At 49.5% G+C, this 18,726-nt stretch overlaps 1 protein-coding gene across 8 annotated transcripts in view; it reads left to right on the forward strand.

Annotated features, from left to right (window-relative positions):
* MEGF11 (multiple EGF like domains 11) overlaps positions 3,111–18,726 on the forward strand; it is a 390,793-nt gene continuing 375,177 nt past the window's right edge. For all 8 annotated transcript variants that reach the window (XM_018053635.1, XM_018053628.1, XM_018053631.1 and 5 more), the window contains exon 1: positions 3,111–3,298. The gene's annotated coding sequence lies outside the window, so the exon portion shown is untranslated. The remainder of the gene's footprint in view (positions 3,299–18,726) is intronic.

The following is an 18,726-nucleotide window of genomic DNA, read 5'->3' on the forward strand; positions in this document are numbered from 1 at the left end:
GGACTTTTGTCTTCCATTATGCCTTCAGATGAATAGTCTGGTCCTAGATGTTGTCATAACTTCCCAAATAAACTTGTTGCAGTTGGATTGAAACTTATACAGCAAGAGGAGTTGCACAGCAGTCCTTCCCATAAGCAGGCTCTCAGGGATTGAGAAATGAATGATGCGATGCTGGGCTCCAGCATGACCCAGAGCCGACCCTCAGAGATGTTTGCTAAAAGTGTTCCTGGCTCTGTTGGGACATGTGTCCTTGGAAGCCTGCCAGCTGGTGGAGAAGGTGCAGCTTTATAGATCCGTGTGGGTTTTTAGAGTATGGCAGAAAACCAGGCAATCCTTGCCCAGTGTGGAGGGCCCAGCAACCCTCAGCCAGGCAGTTCACACCAGGCAGTGTGGGAGTGTGTGTGAGAGAGACAGGGAAGTGGGTTGCTTCCCACGCATTTGCTGTAGGGGGGTAGGAAGAACTGCCCACCTCCCCAAACCTGTTATAACTGAAGTTTGAGAAGGTGGGAGTTGCAACTCATAATCCACAAGGGAATATGAGGATGAAGAAAAAACATTTGAAAACCTACCTTGCATAATATTAGTTGCTAGTAGTGCTAGCCATTATCGCGTGCAGCTACATGTAGCATTTGGCTTATTCCTCACTGGGCTCACAGGATTATCATCGTTCCCATTTTACCGATAGGGAAACTGAGGTTGGAGAGGATAAGTGGCTGTCCAATGCCACAGTTAGTAAGTAGTGGAGCAGGAATAGAAACCCAGAAAGTTAGAACCCATTCTTTTAACCTTTGGCATTTCTGATACCCACAAGCTGCAGTTGCTCAGAGCTGGAGAAACCCTTGCTGCTGCTGCTGCTGCTGCTAAGTCACTTCAGTCGTGTCCGACTCTGTGCGACCCCATAGACGGCAGCCCACCAGGCTTCCCCGTCCCTGGGATTCTCCAGGCAATAACAATGGAGTGGGTCGCCATTTCTTTCTCCAATGCATGAAAGTGAAAAGTGAAAGTGAAGTCGCTCAGTCGTGTCCAACTCTTAGCGACCCCATGGACTGCAGCCCACCAGGCTCCTCCATCCATGGGATTTTCCAGGCAAGAGTACTGGAGTGGGGTGCCATTGCCTTCTCCTTAGAGAACATCTATTTCAGCCTCTTCAGAATCAGGTGGAGAAATGGAAGGCCAGAGAGGGGTGGTGATGGACCCAGGTGACACAGCTGCTTGGTGACAGCCCTAGGATTTGACTGCAGGACCCAGAGACTGAATGCATCTTTGACTTTTGTGCCCTAGGTGTGTCTCACTGGCTTCAACATAGTCCCAGCCCCGACCAGACGCTTCTTCTGGTTGTGTGATGTGAACAACAGAGGCCCAGGGTTTCTTTATTTGATTTGATGTCCCACGGCAGGGAACTCAAGGTGGTATTTGTGTGGGGTTTTGCCTGGATGGAGGGTCGGCTTCTGGCTGGTACCACGGAAGGGACAGTACTGAAGCGGAACAAATTCTGGCCCCAGCAAGTAGGGATGAAATTAGGAGAAATGTGATCCTGTCTTGACAAAGCCGAGCTGCCGAAGGGGTTCCGTGGGAACCGAGATGCTGCATCTCCTCTCCGGACCCCACTGGGCTGAAATGGGGGTAGTGCCCGGAAAAGCCTCTGGGGTGGGACTTGCCCCACCAGACCCAGAATTAAGTCCCTTATAAATAGTTGACCTGAGAGGGCTAGGTGCTCAGACACATGTATAGACATGCATTTCCTAAAGCCTCAGACAATATGTCTGCTTTATGCACACACACACACACACACACACACACACACACACTCACACAATTATTCTCCTGGGCTTCCCTGATGGTCCAGTGGTTAAGACTCTCTGCTTCCACTTCATGGGGTGTGGGATTGCTCTCTGGTCAGGGAAGTTCCACATGCCGCAAAATAAATAAATAAATAACAACAATAATAAAGCAGTCTCCTGAGGGGTGTACAGCACCTTCTCCCAGTCTGGGCCTTCCCGGTCTGTTGTAGTTCAAGGAGAAAAAGAGACAAACCACACCAGGAAAGCACCTTGCTGCTACTCTCTCCCTGATAAGCAGGAGTGGTTGGTTAAGTTCCCCATTGCTTGGAGATCAGGTGGGTGGGAAGAAGGGGTTCGTCACCTTTGTCACTTGCCAACCAGGACCTCCCCTTCTGCCTGGCTTAGACCCCCTAAGAATGCTGTGAGGCAGTGAAGTGGCCAAAGGTGCTCTTGGAGGAAGAAGGCTTTGTCCTAGTGGCCCTGGGAGCTTGGACCAGGCAGAGAGGCTGGAAGGAGTGGGTGGCCTCTTGTGGCCTGTCCACCCCCCCTCTTTCTGGGGGTCAGTGGAGGAGACCTTCCCAGACCACGGGGAGCAGTGATGGTCTAGGCCTTGCCTCTGGAGTAGACCTCAGCAAGGCGAATCCTGCCCTCTTCTCTCTGGGTCTGTTTCCTTACCCACCACTGCTCAGTGCGGCTGAGTCCTGACTGTCTTGAGTTCTTGGCCTTCTAGCCTTCCCCCCGCCCAGCTGTTTCTTAAGCCCTCTCTCCGGCCCTGGCTCGTCCCTCTCTCTCCTTCCTCAGCCTGTTAACAGCACGACCCCCGGGGGCTTCCCCCCTCCCGGGGGTGGGATTCCCCGACCTGAGCTGAAAGACTGACACGCCTGGCAGGCCACTCTAAGGGATGAGAGAGGAGGGTAAAGATGGGAAAAGGTTAAAAGGAGGAAAAAAATAGTGAAAAGAGGTAGAAAGGGGTTAGAGAGGGAGAGAAGAGGAAACGGAGAGAAAAGAGTGAAAGAACGGAAAGCTGTGTATGTGGGGGGGTTGTTGGCGTTAGGTGAGAGGAGAGGTCAGGAAAGGTTGAATCGGAAAAAAGGGAAACCAAAGGAAAGCTGGAGAGAGAGACGGAAAGAGGAAAAAGAACAAGCGAGCGAGATCGAGAGCGCAGGGTTGGAAAAGAACGAAGAGGGAGAAGGAAAAAAAAAAAAGAGGCTGGAGGTGGGGGTGGAGGGGTAGAGAACGGAGGGAGGGAGCCGCGAGCAGGGAGGAGGGAGGCTGGCAGGGAAGGAGGGAGGAGGGACCGAGGGACGGAGCGGGTGGGGGCTGGCTCGGTGGCGGCAGCAGCAGCCGCGGCTCCAGCCGCCCGCCGGTTCGCTCTCTCGCTCGCCGTTCCCGCAGCTCGCCCGCCGGCTCTGGACTGCCAGCAGCTCCGGCTCCTGGCCCGGCGCTCCGGCGCGGCTCGGGCTCCGGAGGACAGGACCGCAACTGGCCGGCTGAGCCCCGGGCGGGCCGCGAAGCAGGTAGATGGCTAGGCGGGGACGGCGAGGACGCGGAGCCGTGGAGCGCTGGGGGCACACGGGGCCGGGGGTGGGGGGTTCTGATCCCGGGGAGGGGGCTGTGCATCCCCTCGACTAACTTTCCACTGGCCCCGTGGATCCCCGGTGCTCAGCCGGGGTCCGGGCTGCGGAAGCTGAGTTCGGTGCGGGAGGAGGTGAGTGTGGATAGAATGCCAGGGGTCCGGGCAGGACGTGGGGCGCCCCGGCGCGGGCAGGCGCGGGCTCTCTGTCCGCAGTCGGGACGCAGCACCGGCGGCCGGGGAAGACCCGAGCGCAGCGGCGCGGCGCGGTTGTCCCGGGGAGGGCGCCTGCCCGCCTTTAAGTCTGGGGACTCCCACCTCCGAGCGGCCCCGGGCGCGCCGACGTCCGCGCGCAGAACCTGCGAGGCGCGGTCAGATCCCCCACGGTGGCTAGCCTTGCCCCTAGCTACATGTAGCCGAGCCCAGGCTGGTGCCACGCGCACTTTTGCTTTTTGGAGGCGCGAAACCGAACGTCTATCTCCTTCCTTTCTCGTCCCGGAGTCCCGACTCTCTTCGGGGAACTCCCGGACGCCCGACCCGGGGAAGTCCGGGTGGATTCCCCGGAGGTCTCTACTGCCCGCGGCCGTGACCCCAGATCCCGAAGTTCAGAGAAGCGAATCACTGACAGTGCGCGCCTGGAGCGCGGTGCTGAAGTTCCCAACTTGCCGTCTAGCCTTGGGGGGTGGTGCTGGGGATGGTTGGTGGTTGTGGCCTCTTGGAGCAGCAGACGCAGACGCTTCCCCCCTGCACTTCGTTTATTTTCCTGATTTGCTTGAAAAAATACACGAAAAATATGCAAAACCGTTCCTCTCGGGAGTCAAACATTCATGTGTGGGACGGAGCCGCCCCCTCGGCTGGAACCTGGGAGCGCGGAGCCTTGGCTTGACCGTTCTTCAGCCCCGGCTCTTTCTCCCGACCTGGACTCCCGAGTTCCATCCTAGGGTAGCCGCTTCTCGGGATCCATCCCCGCTAGCCCGCGATGCGAGGCTGGTCTGACTCCCTCTCATGTAGTCGTGTTCTTTAGAAAAATATTTCGAACTGCCTCCGCTCCATCCCCCCGGCACTGCAAAGAACGAGGCCTCGGGCAGGTTGGAGGAGGCCTTCGGGTGGTTTGGGCTCCGGGCCATCTCAGCTTGCTCTGGCCAGGGTACTCGTGCCCGAACATCAGCGCCCCTGCTGCGCCCCTTCTGCGCTCTGCCGGGAAAGCAGGGGTTAATGCTCCGGCCAGGTGGCGGCGAGCGCAGCCTTGCGTGGGTCGGCTTTCGGAGCTGCCCGGGGCGCGAGTCCTGTGGTTCCGAGTCCAGTCCGGCAGGCTGGACTCAACACAGTTCGGCTTCCGCGGAGCTAGCGGGACCCCGGCTTCGCAGCCCTCTTTGTTGGGAGTGCTTGCTGTTGGAGAGGTTCTTTTGAAGGGTTTAGAGCCTGTTTAGTGGGACCGACAGCTGGGGGCTTTTGGAGAGGGTCCCTCGGCCCTTGTCCCTTGCCAGTTGGGCGGGGTCCCCGAGGGCGTCGAATCCACCGTCTAAGAGCACCCCATCCTCAGCTCCTTTGGCGGGTTTCCCCCAGTGCGCATACCGCTCTCTGCGTTGCTCACACGTTTTTTAAGCCGCTAGAAATTCAAGATCCACGACTGCAGTCTCCACCTCTTCCTCCCAATTCACAGATCTGCAAACGAGGGCCCAGAGAAGTTGGAAGGATTCGCTTATTGCTAGCTAAGGGTGTAAGGGACCGGTAAACCAGGTCTCTGGACTTCTCATTCAGGGATTCCCCGCCCGCCCCACCCCGCCCCCCATTACTCTGTGCTCTCCTTACCACTTTCTCAGCGCAGGGCCAGTGTTCCCAGCCAGGCCACTGTCAGCCCTCTGCAGTGGACTGGCTGTGTATGAGGCTAGAGGCAGAGGGCTGGTGTCTTGTTAGGTGCTGTGCTTCGGTCACCCCCCACGACAAATCACTTAGGTGACAGCTGGTCCAGTATCTATCCTGTGCCCGCACTGAAGTCTGGGGGTAAAGGGAGCTCTTAAGACTCTGCCCAGTCCCCAAACGTGCAGTCTATAGGGAAAGAATAGTCACTATTTCGTAGCCAAGGGAGGGAGTACAGGCTTCCCAGGTGAAATCACTGTTTGGAGGGGGAGAGGCTAGGGTGGTCCTTGGAGAAAGGAGGGTTTGGAATTGAGCCTTGGGTAGATTTCTAATTGAGGGAGCAGGATCACCCCGGCATGGGCACAAGGCTGGAGTCCTGAGAGGGTAGAAAAGCTCTTAAGTGTTCGGTCAAAAGACAGCAGAGTCAGGACCAGTGAGAACTGGCCTTTGAGTGAGAAACAGGAGGGCAGTTAGAAGACCCACTGCTTAGAACTCATGCCCAGAACCTGTGGTCAATGCCTTCAGCTCCCACCTCTCCTGCACTGCACGAGGATTCTAGTATGCAAAAACAAGAGACATCCGGACCTCTCGGAAAAAACCCTGGCCCAGAGGTCTTCCAGTTCCAGATCCAAGGTGAGCAATTGGCTGAGTGCCCATAGAGCCGAGGGTTCTGACTTCAGCACTTGCTTCAATATTCAGGCACTTGCTTCTCCTTTTCCCTTTTCCCCTTGTTCCCTGGGGTTTGAAATAGTTTCCCTGCCCCTTTCCAAACATAACTTTTAGGTGCTTGAGGTTTGGGGCTTGTGATTGGACTTACTATGGACAGGGCGTTTACCGTGCTAGGAAAATTTAGTCAATAAACAGTTCTTGAGCTTTTAACTTTGTGCCAGGCACTGGGCAGACAGCCAGGAACCAGTCAGGCAGAGTCCCATACCTCACAAGGCTGGCATTCTAGGTGTCATTCTCAGGCTTAAAGTCTAGATGTAGAGTGGAGGCAAATATAAGCGATGTCTGAAGAACTGCTGAAATGGGACAATAGAACAGAATAATCCTGAGCCTCCTCTCTCGTGGTTCAAGGCTCTGAGGTGAAAAGGCTTGAGGCTACTGGCTACGGCATTTCAAAATTCTGTGGGCTACCATGACTCTGGCTCCTGGTTGCCAAGGGTAACCCAGAGGCAGCTGCATTGATGACCTTAGATGTGGCACTGGAGGACTGCTCTGCAGAGCTTCTGCCAGTCAGAGTGGTGGGAGGGAGCTGCTGAGTACTGGCAACCATGATCTTGCTAGGTATCCATAGAGACTGGTGCCAGGTAACTGCAATACTTCTTAAATTCTAGCACCCACAGCTTCTTGGTGAACACTGTAGCCCCATTGTACAGATGGGTAAATGGAGCCCTACTCTGCAGTTTGAGACAGTTATGCAGAGAGGATCCCAGGCCCTGAAAAGTCCAGGTATCCCTTATCCCTGATTCAATTTAGAATAATGCTCTTCCTGTTTTGTAGACCAGTGCTTCTCAGACTTCAATGCAGCATACTTGCTTGAACACAAGATTGCTGTGCTCCACCCCCAGAATTTTTGATTCGGCAGGTCCAGAGTGGGCCCAGTAATTTGAATTTTTAACAAGTTCCCAGGTGATGTGGATGCTCTTGGCCCCAGGACCACAATGAAAGAACTGCTATGTGAGAACAAGGGAAAGAGAGTGATTTTCCTGAGATGATGTAGTGAGGGAGCCTGGGTTCCTGATTTAGCTCTAGGAACTCCAAGAATTTGCCTAGGGATGATCCCCTCCCCCTTACCCACCAGGAGGCCATAGAATTAAGAGAATATTTTATCTTCATCAGTACACATACAGAGAGAATATATCCAATATAATTAGGGAATAAATAGGTGTCCTGTGCTGGGATGTAGGCTCGATGCCCTGTGGCTCTGTGGGGGTTTATTTTAGCACTGATATAATTGAAAAGATGTCATCCACTCCAAGAGCCCCTCATGAAACTTTCATGGCCCCAGTGGTCATTGTCCAAAGAGGCATCTCTTCTTCATTTAAAAGGAAGTCAGAGAGATTGCTTCTCCTGCTAATGGGACTATCTTGTGTTTCATTTGACAGCATCTATGTAATGTGTTCATAGGGGACAAAGAAAAAGTTGAATAGCTGAACAGAGAGGCATTGGAGGAAGTCCACCTCACGGGTTTACAGATGTTTGTGGAATATTTCACAATGTTTTGAAACTGTCTGTTTCACCTGTGTCTCTGATGTGAAGCTGTATCTCAGCAGGAGAGTTTGTTTCACCTTAGCTGGTTGGGTAAGTGTAACAACACATTTTATCCCCAATGTGTTAATTAGACCCAAAAGAAAAGAGTCATAAAAGAGTTGTTCTCCTAAATGCTAGCATTTTTCATCTGGATTCTATTTATTGATTATTTTACAGTTGAGAAGGAGCAAAAAAAAAAAATCCATGTTTTTATAGCAAATAAAGCTGGCTGCAGTAATTATGCAGGCTCAACATGTCTGTTCTGGAGCAGGAAGTTGGAATTCAGCCTGACTCTCAAACATTTGGGTGAGATCTAATTGAGAAAGACATTTCAAAGAACAAATATTTAGGAATGCGGACTTTCGGTGATGGTCTCTGTGGGCGAAGCGTGAGTCCGTTGCTTTTGGCTTGATCCTTTGAGGTTGAGGGGAGGTGATGGGGAAGGACCTGGTAGAAATGTTGAGACCACAGTGCAAATGTGAAGCTGAAACTTAAAGATAATCAGTGAAGCTGAGTAAAGGGAAGAAAGATAACTGATGAGCAAAGGGAGAATCAATTAATCAAATATAGATCGAATACGTATTGAAGGTCCAATCTTGGGAAAGGCACAACAAGGGCAAGGAATAGGATTTTACTTGTTATGTATCTCTCATGATGCTTGGCTCAGGTACCGTAGTGACAAAAGCCCTTGATTGGTGTGGGTATCAGTCAGGGGTGCTGCTGCTGCTGCTGCTGCTAAGTCACTTCAGTCGTGTCCGACTCTGTGCGACCCCATAGACAGCAGCCCAAAACCTGAATTCAACTGGCTGAAACAATTATGGCTTAGCATCTCCTACTACAACAGATGTGGGTCGTCTGCCCCAAGCTTAGTTCTTTCAGTGGTTCAATACATCATCAAAGATACAAATTCTTTTCATCGTTTCTTGGTCTCAAGGTCACAAGTTGGCTGTAACAAATCCAGGTATTACACCCTTACGATTATGTGCAGAGGCAGAAAAGGCAGGAGGGGAATCTTTACCAGAAGGCTCAGTAGACTTTCCCTCAAGTCTCACTGGCTGAATTGTGAGTCACATGTCCATGCATAAGCCAACCACAAGCAAGGGAAGGAGACTACCATAATTGGTTTAGAATAATCTTGATTTGTTGAGTCTCAGAGATGAAAAAATTTAGAATGCTTTTGGAAAAAAGAAGAGCAACCAACAATACCTGCTATAGCATTTAAGACTTGGGTTTTACTTTTCTGTACTTCTTCATAGCCCTGTGACTCTGAGCAAAGTATTTTACTTCTTTGAGTCTCAGTTTATTCATCTGTGTAATGGGAATTTATTGGGAAACTAGATATGATTTAACTCAATAATTGCACTTGATTAGTATGTAAGAAGTGGAAAGTTATTTGATCTCTGATGTCCAAGAATTATAATCTAGTGCAACAGACTTGTAAGGTCTAGACCATGTAGACGATCAAATAATCAGAGAACAGAAAGAATGAGAGAGTAAATCAATAACCGCGACTTGCAGGCCAACCATGGGATGAGGAGTGTAACATCAGTGGGGGCCATGGAAGTTAGAAAAGACCTCCTGGAGGAGGTGGTTCATAGGGCATACTGGAACTCCAGCATCTTAGTACGGATGGGTCATGAGCTTCTGCCCAGCTTACTGTACTGCCTCTTGCTTTTCTTTTCTCGGTGGGGAAATGGGAGCTTAAGCCAAGTTGGGTTCTTATCTCTTTTCTGTCTTTGACAGTGCAAATATGGTCTGCAGCTCTGGGAGGCAGTCACCGTGACCTCCTTGCCAGTCTTCAGTTCCTGGTTTCCACTCCTTTGAACGGCCCATCAGTCTCCACCTCTCAGACATTCTGGTTGCTGATTAGATACTATTATTATTAGGATATCTGGCTGCTACCATAAAGTCTATATGCTTAAAGTGGAATCTAATGTCTTCCCATCTCTCAAGCCATCTGCCCTTCTGGATTCTTCATTCTTGTTGTTGGCAGCACCATCTTCCCAGATGCTTGGGCTCAAAACCTTAGCAACACTTCTGATGCCTGCCTCCCTCTATTTCAAATATTAAAGCACCGACTTTCTTTTCTCTTCATTATGTTTCTTGAATATAAGTCCTCCTTTCTGGCATGAGACGTTCCCTTTGTGCAGGTTCTTTCTATCTCATGCTGGGTGATGGCGGTAGCCTCCTGCTCTGATCTCCCAGCCCCAAGCCATAGTGCCTTGGGGTCGTGGGGACAAATGACCAGAGAATAAATCAACAATTGGGACTTGCAGGCCAACCTTGGTAGGAGGAGCATCACGTCTCCTACAGGAGCATTCTTTGGTGTTCGGCAAATAGAATGGTTACTAATTCGAGTACAGAGGTGGTGATGAGCCTAGAATCCGTGCTGCAGACACATTATATTCCTTGAGGTGCTATTTCGCAGCTTCTCATATCTCCCTCCTTCAGGTCACCCCCAAAAGTCATTTTTATCCACTCATTATCTTACATTTTCCCCCATAGTACTCACTGGATGCAGCCCAAACTCCCCAACAGACCCCTGTAAGTCTCTACAACTTGCCTGCGTCCTTTCTCCTGGTGGGGTGGCTCACTATCACGTCTGACTCTGCTTCGAGTTCTGCCTTTTTCTGTGTTTGAGTCAAACCACCCTTTCCTTCAAGGCCAGGCTTAGAGCTGCATCCTCATTAGACCATCCCAGACCACCAGAGCCCACAGTGATCGCGGAGCACCAGTCTCTCCTTCCCCTGAATTTCTGTAGCAGTTATTGCTGACAGCACAAATTTGGTACTTAACAATGCACTCCAGGGTCATTGTTCATACTCTGGGGTCATTGTTCAGCATTTTATTGCAATGTTCCTCATCTTCCCAACTGGATGTAAGGCCATCAAGGTCTGAGATGGGGTGGAAGCGAATCCTTCTTTGTATCCAGTTGAAATCTGCAAGCACAGGGCACTTCAGTGAATATTTATTGAATTAATAAATCAGGAATAAGGGGAATAAGATTATTTACCTGAAAAGTCAGTTCATCCTCACCCTTTTTTCCTTAACCTCAATTTGGAGAAAAGACTCACTTTGATGAAAGCCTGCCTGCTGTACGCCAGGCACTAGTTTAGGTGATTTTTAGGAGCTGTTGGAACTCAGTCTTGTAAACACCCTTGAGGTTGGGATTATGGTTGTCATTTTACAGATGAGGAAGTGGAGGCTGGGAGAGGTTAAGCGGCTTCCAGGCTTACTCAGCAGCGGGAGGCAAAGGGAGGGCAAAGTCAAGTTCTCTCCTCTACGCTCCATTTCATACATCTTCTGGATGTTCTCCCGACCTGTGGGTGCCCTGTTATCCCAGTCTCTTTTCCCCATTTGCTCTGTCCCCCTGCCTCCTTCCATCTCTCATCTGTGATGAGACTCAGGCCCTCTCTGGTGTGCTGGGGGACTTTTAAAACTGTGATGTTTACCATGGCTCTTTCCTGAAGACCTTCCACCCCCTGTTATGATGTGGCTTGTTTTGACCTCTCACTTTTTGGAAAAGAGATATTTAATTTATTTATTTGGCTGCACAGAGTCTTAGTTTTAGCACGCGGGCTCTCTAGTTGTGGCTTGCGGGCTTAGTTGCCCCATGGTGTATGGGATCTCAGTTCTGCAATCAGGGATCAAACCCATGTCCCCTGCATTGGAAGGTGGATCCTTAACCATTGGACCACTAAGGAAGTCCTGATCCCTCATCTTCTTATTGATACCTTGACTATCTTTCCTGCCACACTCAAGCCTGATCCTGAGATTCCTTTAAGAGCGAAAAAAAAAAAAAAGATGTTCTGCCAGTGGGATCAAGCTGGATCTGAGCCAGCTCTTCTGAACCCCAAGCCCTCCCTTTACCCCCATCTGACCCTGTGTACCCATCCACCCTCACCTGGTACACTCCTGTTCTGTGTCCCCAGCGTCTTACCTGTGGAAGGAAAACACTGCTGACTTACTAATAGGAAGGAGCTCTCTGCTACCTCCCAGTGCTATGAGTGGTGTTCTCCCACCCTTTATAGCATTCTTCTTTCCTTTCATTCATTCATTCTGAAGACACTGATCATTGATCACATACTCTGTATAGCAGGGAACAAACCAAAGCCCTTGCCTTCAGAGTGTGCGCTGAAGTGGGGGAGACAGGTGGTAAAAAAGTGAACATACTATATACTTTGTGCTGGTTGCAATGAAGAAAAATAGCAAGGCAAAGGGCATAGATGGTGATGGGATGCAGCGTGGTCAGGGAAGGCCTCTCTAACGGTGACATTTGAGCAGAGACTGAGAGGAAGGAAGCCATGTGGATATCTGGGGGTAAAGGGCACCTACAATGCAGAGGGAATAGTAAGTGCAAAGGCCCTGGGCTGAGAACGCCTTTGGTAAGTCCAAGGACAAGCAGGAAGGTGGCAGTGGAGAGAAGCAGGGGAACTTGGGAGGAGGTGGGGGCTGCCCATCTCTAGCCTCTTCAATGCCTCAGAAACACTGTCACCTTCTCACAGCTGTGACCGCTGGCTGAAATGACCACATCCGTCCACTTAGCCAGGTCCCACTCAGTCTTCACACCTCAGCTTGGCACCCCACCTTCTAGGGACTTCCATCTCTGCTCTCTCTCATTATCTACCTCTTTCCTGAGCTGCTGTAACTCCCACCTCGCTACTGCACAACGCAGCTCTTCACTACCTGCCGCCTGGTTCACCTTCACTGGGGCTCTGTCTGTGTAGGTCTCACCTTTCTAACAAACTACCTCCTCAAAACTGGTTTAGTCCTTCTCCGCAGGAGCCAGTCCTGAGCTGGCCTCTGTGCCTACCTATCGGAGATGCTGGTGGCAGAAGTGGGAAAGGGCAGGCTCTGCAGAGATCTGTGGGTGGAACCTTCTTCATACCACATTCATAGTCCCTTCACAATAGACAGGAAAACGTTTATTTTGAACCTCCTTGGGACACTTTGAGCTTGAGCCTCTGCTTGTAGCAAGGATAGGAATCTTCCTTTCTTCAGGACTTGGATAAAAGTTTGGCTCTGCTCGGGGCGAGGGAAAGAGGAAGCGGGGTGCAGAGAAAGTCACTTATTAGCCTTTCTTGTTCAGTCAGAGTAGAATAATATGCTTCAGGAGTGAAAGAGGAAGGAATTTACCTAAGATTCCTGAGACTTCCCTGACATCCAAGGTCGGGATCCTGAGTGTGGAGACTGACCGATGAGTGACCTTAACCTTTACCTACTGCAGTCGCCCCTCTTCCCATCCATTGTAGAAGAAAATGAACAATAACCCTGATTTTTAGGGACTCTATCTACTCCCCAGGTTGTTCTCTGCATTAATTTTTAGGCCAATGGTTTTAAAACTTGAGAAATGTACAGATGGTTCCATTTTAAAGGGAGAAAATGCTTCCCACAGACCTCTAATATTGTCATAAATTATTAATATAATAATATTTAAATCTATATAAACAAAAAATTAGAAACAGCTTCGGCTTATAACTCATACATAATCTCAGTGCTCAAACGAGTTTATAAATTAAAATGCAAACTACAAAGCCATTAACTTTCAGATTAACGATATTAATTTAACATGGTAGATGCCGTTATAGTGCGAAGACTAAATCAGCCCTTGTGACATGATCACGGTTTGGGTCGCTTGCTCCACCACATGCCCTGTGGTGACTCAACTCTCCAGTACTCTTCTTAGCTGGAATGTTTGTTCTTACAGCATGCTGAGGGATCGTCTGGCCAGACCTTGTATTTGTGTGTTAGGTGGCCACTTTTTTTTTTTCACGTTAGCGCATGACAATGAAAGGAGATTTAATTCTAGGGCAACAACAGACACTGACCCAAAGCTGGGTCTTCAGACTGAGTGTGGCTGCTTGGGCACTGAAATGAAATCACAACGCTAGTGTGGTGCTTTGGTGCCTAAGGAACTCTGGCTTGAGAAACAAATGTTGAGCGCTCCGAAACAGCGCCCCCAGTGGTTTGAAAGAGTTAATGCTAGAAGTGAGGCTGATGGCCCTGCAATCCTTTAATAGAAATGTTTGGTACTTTTGTTATGTAGCACTGTCTCAAGGGGTAGGTAGAATAGTGTTAGCCTCATCGCACAGGTGAGAAACTTGAGGCTCAGAGAGATTGAGCAGTCAAGGTCCCATTGGACACTGGGGTCATCTGGACTCCATGCAGGTCTGTGGACTCAGAGTCCCTGAACTTGCTAACAGGCTTCACTGCCCCCTCCCTACAGACCCTCACCGGGGTTCAAGGTGCTTTGAGTGATCAGAATACAAGGACTCTGCAGTAACTTGAGAAACACTAGACTCTCTCAGTAGATTCACAGCTTTCTGGGAGTAGTCAGGGTGTTATTCGGTGCAGAAAAGAGGAGTGTAGGCAATAAAGACGGGTTGGATAATGGTTCTCAGATCCTCCAGTGGATGGCAGTAGCAGGAGATGGTGCCTTCCCTGAAGGCTCTTGGGAGGAGTGGATACCAGTGACCTCAGGAGAGAGGATATCTTAACAACTGCTACCTTGATTAGGGCTTCACACTTTAACAAGCACTTTTTCGGTGCATTTATTTTCAAGTTTGTCCTTTTTAAAAAAATTTATTTTTATTGTGATAAAATACACATAATATAAAACTTGCTACCGTAACCATTTTGAAGTGTACGTTTCACTGGTATTAAATACTACATAATGTTATGCGACCATCACCACCATTCATTTCTATTACTCTCTAGTGTGTATTTTACAACAACTTTGCAAAAAAGGTCACCATCCTCAGAAACGGGGGCTCAAGTGACTTGTCCAAAGTCACACCTCAAACCTGTGCCTGCCTCTCAACTGTGACCTTGAGTAATAATGGTGGGGTTGGTTTCCCAAGGGCCTGTTGGGGGGCCATGTGGGATGGCCAAGCTTTCTGAGGTCGGGGCTGAATGGGATGACCTTGGAAGAGCCATCCTGGAATTGATTCTGCTCATTGGTCAGGGTCAGGATGACTCACTGCTGTGTATCTGGGATATGCCTTTCCTTGGATCAAAAATTATTTAAAACCCTCTCCTGCCCTTGGAAGCTGCCCTTCCCCTGCCTGACTTGATTGGTTTATCAACCAAGCTTAAAATAACTACAATAAATAAAAACACCCCAAAACTTTTTTATCCTGCAGTGAATGAGCAACAATCTACATATGCAAATAAATGGCAGGCCTGTCCCTATGAATATTAATTTGGGAAGAGAGCTCAAAGCCCTAAAATACACTCAAAACCATCAGTGTGGCATTTTGCAACTGTTCTAGCTTGCTCTGAAATCACAGCCTTATTATATCTTAAGGTATTATAAAATATAATAAGCTCTAAGCTGACATCCCTTTTGAACCTCTGAGGCTACCAAGAGGACATAGATATCTCAGGTAGGCAAGGCAGAGGCCAGGGTTGGTGGCTGAATCCTGACTCTGGGACTGTGGCTGACCTTGTCCTACCCTGGCAGGCCTAGGCCTTAGCTCTTCTCAGATCCCAGCATTAGCAGTGAGTCCCCAAGGTCAGGGGACAGTTCTGGGAAACACTGAGGGGCAACTACTGGCCTCAGGGAGATAGAAGGTGGGAAAGGGAGGGTCATGAGAATTAGCTAGTCTTACCCCCCAAACAAGGCAAATGAGGGAATTGAGACCCTGGGTCAGTGGGTGACTTAACCCAAAGTGACATGGTGACTTAATAGAGAATGAGAAATCTTATTCATATTTTGCTCTGAAAAGCACATTTCCTTTTCTGTGTGTGTGTGTGTGTGTGTGTGTGTGTGTGTGTGTAGGAAGTGGTGGGCAGAGTGGCATTTAAAGTTTGTATACTTTGGGGGAAAGCATTATTCTTCTAATGTGAACGTTCACCCTGAGACAGGCAGAGACTGAAAATCTAGTCTTGTATTCCATTTGGATGGAAAGAAATGATTGCCTTCCTCCCCCAGGAAACCTCCAAATTAGATTATACAAAGGCCAGAATTAATGTAAGGTTGCATGGTAGGGCACACCCCAGGCAGAGTGCTGAAAGGGCCGAATGGAGAAGGGCAGGAGTGCCTCTGAGGAAGCCAGAGGTTAACCATTGGCTAGGGAGGACCACACGGTGGAGGAGGAAGAGCTGGCAGTGACGTCTGTGCTCTCGCCCAGGGGAGGCTCTGCTGGGGGAGGGGAACGGGGTGGCTCCTTGGTACCCTCCCTAGCCGGGTCTCTCTTTTGTGCTACCTTACTGTAAGCTCGAGCCTATAGGCTCACCTTTGGGCCTCCTTTTCCGAGTCAGTATTTAAATATCGGAATATACACGCCCACCACTCAGTAACTTTGCTTTGTGAGGATCAACTGAAGATTTCAGGTTCCTGCACCTTGCCTGGTGCAAAGCAGGGATTCAGTTGTCCTTGTTGTTTAGTTGCTCAGCTGTGTCTGACTCTTTTGTGACCCATGGACTGTAGCCCGCCAGGTCCTCTGTCCATGGGATTTCTCAGGCAAGAATACTGGGGTGGGTTGCTGTTTCCTTCTCCAGGGGATCTTCCCCAGCCTGGGATCGAACCCACGTCTCCTGCTTGGCAGGCGGTTTCTTTACCACCAAGCTAGCAGGGGGCACCTAGGCATTCAGCACCTCTAGCTTTCTTTCTTTTCCTGGGAGGTTTATCAGACTGGCTGTGCTGGGTCAGCATGGAGATGCGTGCTTCTGTGCTTATGTCTGTGTTTGTGTCTGTGTTAGTGGGTTTCTACTAGTGTGTGTGTGCATGTGTCTGCTTTCATCCATGTTTGTCTTCAAGTGTGTGGTGGAGTGGGTAGCTGTGTGAGTCTGCGTCTTTGTGAGTGACTGGTGTCTGTGTGTCAGTTTCATGGCAGCGTGTCTATTTATGTGTGTTTCTGTGAGTGTTCTGTGTACTTTAATGGTGTGTTGGTGTGTGACAACAACAGTGTTGTGTGTGTGTGTGTGTGTATGTGTATGGTGCATTGTAGGTGTGACGGGAAGAGTGCATGGGGTTTGGAAGGTTCACTGTGCCATGGACCTGGGTCCCCTCTAAGGTGCTCCCACCCAAAGCCCTCACCTGGTTCTGACTGCAGGTCCTAACTGCCCAGGTCCCCTCGCCACTACCTCCCTCTAGAGGCCCCTGGGTGCCTTCTCCCTGGCCTGGCCCTGGATTATTTGTATTTGAGTTTGCATATTACATGCATATTATTTGCATTGTCTAAATAGATTCTGCTTTCAGTTCTGCATTTTCAAGGTAAAATGGAGTTGCTCCTCTTCAAGGTCATTATATTAACAATTGCTGCTTTTGCTTTTACTCTTTCTGGTCCAGGACTCCCTCTCAAAACTGGGCAACTAGGGTAGGAAGAAAGCTCAGAAACCTCTGCTTGTCCCTCTGTTGAGCAAAGGGATAGGTTGGTGGGTAGAGGCGCTGGGACCCTGGGAGGAGCGGCTAGGGAGGACACTTTCTTTTTCCACGGTAGTTGCTTCTGACCAGAGCCAACTGTGTCAAATCAGAGCTGGAGACAAATACACTCCGAATTGTGCCCTATGGCCTGCTTCTCAAGCACCCACCAACACCCCCTGTAGGGGTGTAAAGGAAGGGTCACTGGATGTTTCAGCACCTTTGTACCCATATTTGGCTGGGGAGGACCTTATGGGAAACAAAGGAGCCAAAAATGTTTTTTCTATTCAAACACCTAATACCTTATATACACATACACACACATTCACTTATTTTCTTCCAGTTTTATTGAGCTGTAATTGACATATAGCCCTGTGTAAGTCTTAGAGGTGCAGCGTAATGGTTTGACTTACACACATCATGAAGTGATTACCACAGTAAGTTTGGTGAACATCCATCATCTCATATAGATACAAAATTGAAGAAATAGAAAAAATGGTTTTCTCTTGTGATGAGAACTCAGGATTGATTCTCTTAACAGCTTTTGTATGTATCATAAAGCAATGTTAATTATATTTATCCGGTTGTACATTACATCCATACCTAGTACAGAATTAATAATATTTCTAACACCACAGTAAATATCAACCCCAAAAGCTTCCTTAGGAAGGCTATACTCCCAATGTGTCTTCCTTATGTGCCATCACTGTGCTCTACATTACCCATTTAGATATAAGCGTTGAGTCCTGGCTGCGTGCTTCCTAGCATGTTACCTAACATGTCTGAGCACCCATTTTCTCATCTGTGAAAGGGACAGTAATAATAGTACCTAATTCTTATAGCAGTACATTGGGTTGTTGTGAAAATTAAATGAACAGCGGAGGTAAAGGGCTTAGCTTAGTGCATGGGACATAATAAAGACTCAGTAGATGAGAGCATCACCAGTTCTCATGGGCTCCACTTGAAAGCAGAGGCTCTGTAGTATGTCTTTTACTGCCTAGTAGGAATTGTTTATCAGATGCACCTCAGCCTAGCAACAAGCCTGAGTCCCTTCAGTGTCTTTCGGGAAGTCAAGTTCCCTTGGTGGCGTTTGCTTTTCCATGGGTGGAAGGATTTCCAGAAGCAGCAGGAAGCAGGAGATTCTTGGCCTGTGTCTCCAAGGATTTGGGTCACTTCCCCCATCAAAGGGGTAGCTGTGTCTTGTTTCCTTCTCAAAGTCACGATTCATCTTCTCTTTGGGTCTTTGAGTAAAGCCCTACTGGCACCACAGGCCATCCACGATTGAGTAGAATTTAGCTTCCCAGAAAACAGAGATTAAGGCAAAACTTGGTGCTATTGCTTCCCCTGGGGTAGGGGTGCAGTTCCAGGGCAAGGAGAGTGAGAAGACAAGCTATGCAACAAAGGCGGGAAAACAAATGCCAGCCAGCCACAGCTTCACAAGGAAGTGAGGGAAGAAGGCCAGTTGCTTCCTCACACGGGATGTTTGTGGTTAAGCCCAATGGGACCAGTGTGACTCAGAACAGTTTGCTCAGGGTGGAAGGGAGAGAATCTGTCTGCCAGTGTCTTGGTCTCTTGTTGCTCCAAGTTTTCCCCATGGGGAAACTCCCTTGCACTTCTGGGTCACATCACCTGGTCCCTCTGGGCAGCCGCTGGGGAAGCCAAATCCCAGACCCTGTAGTATGGTGTCTCAGCGAGCCCAGAAGTGAGAAGAGCCAGCCCGTCTTCTTCCGGTGGACAGAGGACGGAGCCTGGGCTCTGCTAGGGGAGGCTGTGCCAGAGTGGCACCCCAGGGGAGCAGTGGTAGGGTAGAGGCGGTGTTGGAGGAGATGCTGGCGTGGCAGCCTGGTTCTCCTGTGAGAAAGCAGCTGGTGGATGGTATGGGAGGCAGCTGCGGC

Source organism: Capra hircus, chromosome 10 (assembly GCF_001704415.2).
Source record: "Capra hircus breed San Clemente chromosome 10, ASM170441v1, whole genome shotgun sequence".
Lineage (NCBI taxonomy): Eukaryota > Metazoa > Chordata > Mammalia > Artiodactyla > Bovidae > Capra > Capra hircus.